This window comes from Cryptomeria japonica, chromosome 8, assembly GCF_030272615.1.
Source record: "Cryptomeria japonica chromosome 8, Sugi_1.0, whole genome shotgun sequence".
NCBI classification, from domain to species: domain Eukaryota; kingdom Viridiplantae; phylum Streptophyta; class Pinopsida; order Cupressales; family Cupressaceae; genus Cryptomeria; species Cryptomeria japonica.
Window position 1 is genome coordinate 354,987,068 of NC_081412.1, and position 6,452 is coordinate 354,993,519.

Consider the following 6,452-nt stretch of genomic DNA (forward strand, 5'->3'; position numbering starts at 1 on the left):
GCTTGCGCTGGCCTAGGGGCATGCACGCTGAAACAACGATCAACGTGAGTGCCTCGCCTAAACTTGACCCCTATTTCTAGCCCTTAAACTTATCCAAAATCAAAATTTCAAAAGGGGCACAGTCCCACTCACCGGTGGTCCATAGCGCGTCGGTTGGTCGAATCATCGGATCCTCTTAGCGTGGTGATCATGAACTGGAATGCGGTCCATCTCCCCTTCTCCTCTTCTTCTCTTTGAGTGGCTCCAAGGCTTGTGTGTAACAATGACCCCTCATTGGGCCCGTTGTGGCTTATATGGGTCCCCGTGAGGGCCCATTTTCCTCCGCGGTCTTGCATCTCCTATTCTTCTTTCCAAATTCTTCACGACTGCTTCATATTTCTTCCTCGCTTACCTCTTCCATCCAAATTCTTCTTCCTTTATTTTCGAGAATTTTTTGTATTTTTTTCTGAAAAAATTCTCGAGGGGGCATACACCTCCCACGCTTTACGCTGGGGCATCCGTTTCTTCTTCTATCTTCTACACATCGCCAAAATTGTTGTTGCGTAAAAGAGGGGCAAAATGTAGACACTTAAAAATAATTCTTTTAATTGTTTTTAGTTCCTCACATAATTAATTAATTAATTATGTTAATTCAAATTCTCCTCAATATTAATTAATTATAATTAATATTATCACTATAGTATGTGATACCGGATGGATTCCTTCTGGGAGTGAGTATGCTTATAGTCAATGGAGGCTTGAAACCAGTTTCTTATCAGAACAAGCCCCAGAAGACTCATCCTCCATCTCTCCTCTGTCACTTATTGGCAGAGGGCTATAAGAGGAGCCTTACAGAGGAAAAGGATTAGAACAAGATTAGGATTGGGGCGGCAACATATCATCTTAGCATGGGAATGGATGCTGCAACGCCTTCCCTTCACTTAATTTTCCTCTATGATCTCCTCTTTCCATTTTCTCTGATCCTGGGCATGAAGGTTGAAGCTCCTCCTCTAGTTAAGGGGTGACTTTACTTCTTGTCAGGATCTATTTCTCCTTCCTGAAGGGGAATGCTCCGAATAACAAAGATGATGTATCTCACGATCCATTTAGAAGCATCTGCAGTGATAATGACATAGCTCAAAGATTTTGTTTCTACGAAAAATGCAGTTTGGAAATTTTGGGTTCTACTACATCGTGACTGCCAGCATGGACAGTATTTTGGGAGGCTGTGAGGAATATTTTGTAACAAAATAATAAGCGGTCTTATAAGCTTATGACAAGTGTCTCCTCTGGCCTGAAGCTTGTTGCTCCCTTGTTTCTATAAAAGGGAAATCAGGGCCATGAGACAAAGGTCGAGAAATTTGGTCCAGAAAGCTTGGATTCAAATCCTTGGTCATGTATAGTATGTATAGGTGAAATGAGTAGGCTGTAATAGGAATTTGCAGAGCAAATAAAATGAGTTTTGTGTCTTAGTTTGTTGCAGGTTCTTGAAGGAGTTATATGTAACAGAAAATAGCTTATGAAATGAATGAAAATATTTTTTGAATTCATTTTCTCCAATGTATGACTCTGCTATGTTTCTGAATGAGTAAGATCAAGGGTTTTTCTTGTTTATTGCATTGTTGTGATGCATGTTTCTTCTATCTTACACTTTGACCTAAGGGGTTAGTTAAACTCGTTAGATAGGATTTGCAGACTAACAGGGCTTATACAGGGATTCAAATAAGTATTATGGGTTGAGATAGATAGATGAGATACATTGTAAGGTAGTGTTATCTCGAGATCTTTGGATATTAGATTAAGGTTTCTGTTGCATATTTATCTTTGCATTCTACAATTTCAGTTGCCCAAATGGATAAGACATGATCATTGCTTCCAGTCATTTTTCTATGACATTTCTTTACTCATCACTCATGGACAACTTGCTATAGCTATGATATTATCATAATATCTGTAGACACTTAAAAAATAATTATTTTAATTATTTTTAGTTCCTCACATAATTAATTAATTAATTATGTTAATTCAAATTCTCCTCAATATTAATTAATTATAATTAATATTTCTACTATAGTATGTAATTGATTTATTTAATAAATCAATCTCTCTTTATTCTTCTAAATATTAAATCCTCACAAATCTTCCTCTTAGCTAATTAATTTCAATTAATTAGTTAACCAACATGATTCCTACAAATAATCTTCCTAATTCATCATTAACCTAATAAAGTCTTCTAGAAATTCCCTAAACTCACTTAACCTTATTCTTCTAATTTTTAAATCCCTCCACTCATTCTCTCTCCTAGTCAAATCCTCCTACAAATCCTATCCCACCTAATCTTTCCTCTAATCCCCCTCCTAATGAGTTGCTAGTGGCTAATCATCATGATTAACCACAAAGTCAACTCCTTGTCCCTTCCATCCAACCACTAGCTTTAAATGCTCTTTTCCTAGGTGAATGTGAGATTTTCAAAATCCCACATTTCCCTAGGCATCTCCTCTCCCAAGGAATTTTTAATTCCTTCTTATTCTTCCAATCCCCATAATCATCCCTTTTTGGAGAATTTTAAATTCCCCCTCCCCATTCTTCAAGGAATGTCACATCCCTTGCTCTTCTCAAGGCACATTGGGAAGTCTTCCCAATGCACCTTGAGGAGTGTGGAGACAAGAAATTCCTTTAAGGCATATCTCTTGGTCTCCACACCCTCTCTTGGGCCTTGTGTGAGCTCACAAGAAATCCTAGCCCTTCATCTTGAATCCATCCTAACCATCCATTTTTCCTCTCCTGTTCCTATAAATTGAGGAATCCATCCCTTCATTCTCCATCTCCAAGTTTAGTAATCTTATGCTGCTAATTTGAGCCTAGAAAAGTCATCTTGGCACCCTTATCATGTCAAAATCATCTCCCATCCATACTTGATCATCTCATCCCTATCATCCCTCAAGATCCATCTCATTTTGTGCAGAACATTGGAAAGCCATTCACATCAAGCAAGCAAGAGGAGCACATCAAGTGGAGCATCATCCAAGGGCGCCTTCACTTCATCAAGATCCATCCAAAGGAGAAGGTATAAGGTTTGTGAGGTATATGCATCTCATTCTTTTTTTTGTGTGATTCAAATTATGTCTTTCAATTTCATATGTTTCTATGATTGATTTGCATGGTTTGTTAACTAAATCCTCCTCACTAACCTTTTCCCCTCTTCAATATCTTTTTCATTTTCTATGCATGATGTTGTTTGTCGAAAAGTCGTCTCACACTCCAAAGCAGATTGAGGATCAGTGAGAGCTAGCCACTCTGTAGCATTCTCCCTCTTTGTTTGAGCCCCCTTTTAGGAGTGATACCATTTGCTTTGTTTTAATGCCACCTACAAGTGTGGTGTGGAGATTGCATAAGCATTAAGGGAACATCCTCCCGGGTTTTACAGAGCCCGAAGTGTAGAAGGCTAATCAGAAAATCCTTGTTATATTGTTGGTCCAAGTCCCTGAGTATCCTAGACGGTCTGGAGGCTAGCCCCTCCAAGCATGATTTGAGGGCCCGACTTGGTTTCTGTCCCTGGGGGAAGTGCAAAAACCTCGCCAAGTGCGTTTTGGGGAACCAACAAAAAATGGTGACTCTGATGGGGAATAGCAGTCTAGAATCTCTCGTTGAGAAAAGATGAAATGGTCATAGTGATAGAGACTACCCTGTCCGAACCACCAATATCCCTTGTAGTCCAAATATTTGTCAGTTGAGTCAATTCTCATAAATGTTGCTTGGGAATTTATTGCAATTCACATTTCAATGTAAATTCTGTTGAGATTTGTCTATATTACAAGAAGATATCTCACAAATTGTGGGTGACGACTCTGCGATTTTTGAAGAAAAACTAAGAACTAAGGAGCCTACAATAGAAGTGAAGCAGATTTGAGCTCTTATGGTGAAGTACCTTGACAAGTTGAGGAATGAATTCACATGACAAAGAAGAAGGAGTACCAGTACTAGGTCAAATTTGACCTAAGAACCCAGAAGCGTATTTCTGCAATGAAACAACAAACCTAAGTTCCAACTACTATACTACTTCCAGGTATTTTGGATTTTCATGAGTTCGATGTATTTTCATGAAAGTCAGTTGTATGTAATACTTACCTATTAAGTGAGATAAGCACTAAGAAGGGAAATAAACATAATTTTCTTAAATACTTCTGGATTTTATTTGCAAAGCCTGTAATAAGGTGAGCGAAGTATGTTTCCGAGTCATACATTGTAATATTGTAAGACTGTTAAATAGATGCGTTGTTGCTTATATGCCCCAAATAAATTTTTAGTGTAAACATGAAACATATGCACTTGTTGTCAAGACATAACAAAATATTTTCTATTTAAAGATACAAACTGTTAAACTTTAATGGCATTGAGGGTTTCCCAAACCCTGTGTTAATTCTATGAGGATCCCGTTAATACTGAGAGGTGGGGGTGAATAATTATTAAGACCAATTTGAAACTTTAAACCCAAATCAACCTTACAACAAATCCAACTTCATTTACCACATATGCCAATTCATTAAACAATGCCGACAATCATTGATAAATCTCTAATAAACTGCTATAACCGGTGTATTAAAAAATAATGAATAAACTAAAGATAATCAATAACATCACATGAAAATCATTCCACACATCAACACCAGATTTTTGATGTGGAAACCCAAATAGGGAAAAACCACGATGGGATTTAGTACCCACAAAGATTTTTACTCTTTTGAAGTACGCCCTGTTAGGAGCTTACAATACGCCCTGTTAGAAGTAGACCCTATTAGGAGTCACCCTGTTAAGGGATTTGGATGTGCAGACCGATTAAGAGCTTAATGACCTGTTAGGATCAATCTCATGAGAGGATTTACCACTCTTTTTTAGAGCTACCCTGTTAGGGGATTTACAAGATTAAGGCCTGTCAAGACCTACCCGGTTAAGGGATTTAATCTGTTGTAATTGTTAGAGAACAACAGTGAAAAAGTGATATGTTACTTGCACTTCTCATCTTGCTAAATCAGATCCAATTATGCTTCACTATCTACAACTCTTAGGTAGATCTCACTCTTCTCAGGTACGACTTCACACTCTTCTCTTAGATAACCGACACAATGAACATCAACTAAGCCAACATAAATATTGCTTTCCACTAGATCAGCCACTAAACCCTAATTTGTATCATAGATCATCATAGATCTTTACAACTCATTTCAGATCATCATATGGATCATTACAATCAATATCAAATCAATATCAGCCGTTGAATGAACATAAGTCGTCAAAACAAGTCGATCTAGTACAAGTCAAACCCTTAGCTTATTTTGCTAAGCACTTTGCACATTCCCAAGAAATTCACTCTCTAAACACACCAAAACATCTTTCAAACATTTTACATGGTTTGTGCTGTGCAATCATAAACACACGAACTTGATGTCGATCACCGCCATACCGAAAATCATTACCGGTTTGATGATTTCTTCACCGGTTCTAAAACCCTGGCAAAACTTCATTAGAAATTAGAAACATGCCTTCCAATAGTCATCACAAGATACGGTTTTGGTCAGATACTCATTACCATGATAAAAGCTTACATTCCAAACCACAAATCACCAATCATCACCAATCATCCGCTTGAAGTAATACATCTATGCAAATACCGATTAGAGTCCTATTTCACAGTCTTTTGTATATTGCCGGTAAACCCTGTCTTTGGTAGATTGAATCACTTAGATGACAAACCAAACATTAGGAAACACCAGTTAACATCATTTAACATCAGTTTCCATCAATGACAACACAAATAACTGATCAAGTCATCTAATCACAAAATCTCAATCTCTTCATCACAAATAGTCTTCTATCCTCTACTAGTTTAGTCATCAGTCTTTAACTGCATCACCTCATGTGTATGAATTATGCCAATAATGACAACAATCTCAAGCATGCCAACAATATCCCCTTTGGCATTGATGGCAACACCAATAAGATATATCAATCAAATTGCAACACCATCACTGTTACACCATAACTGCTACATGTTGTCGGTTCATATCATCTGCCCGTCTCCTTCTTTTGTCTTCTCCAACTTCTCTGATCTTGTTCTTCTCCCAAATCTGATTTTCTTCTTTTTCCAAATTTGATCTTGTTCTTCTCCCAAATCTGATCTTGTTCTTCTCCCCCTTTGACAACAATGCCAAAGGTGTATGTGCATCACCAATCTTCTTTACTACTGCTTCTGTCATCATCATCTCTCCTAACCAAATCAGAACATTGTATCTAATCATTATATTAGATCATTAAATAAGAACTTTATATTCGAGTTGCTCCCCCTACAAAGTAGCTAGCACCTCATCAATCCTTAATGAAGAATAAACGTTAGATCCACAGGATTGATGCATCTCCATCATTCTAGTTCTTCCGGTGTAGGGGTCTAACCCCTAGTTTACCTCTAAGAAACTCAA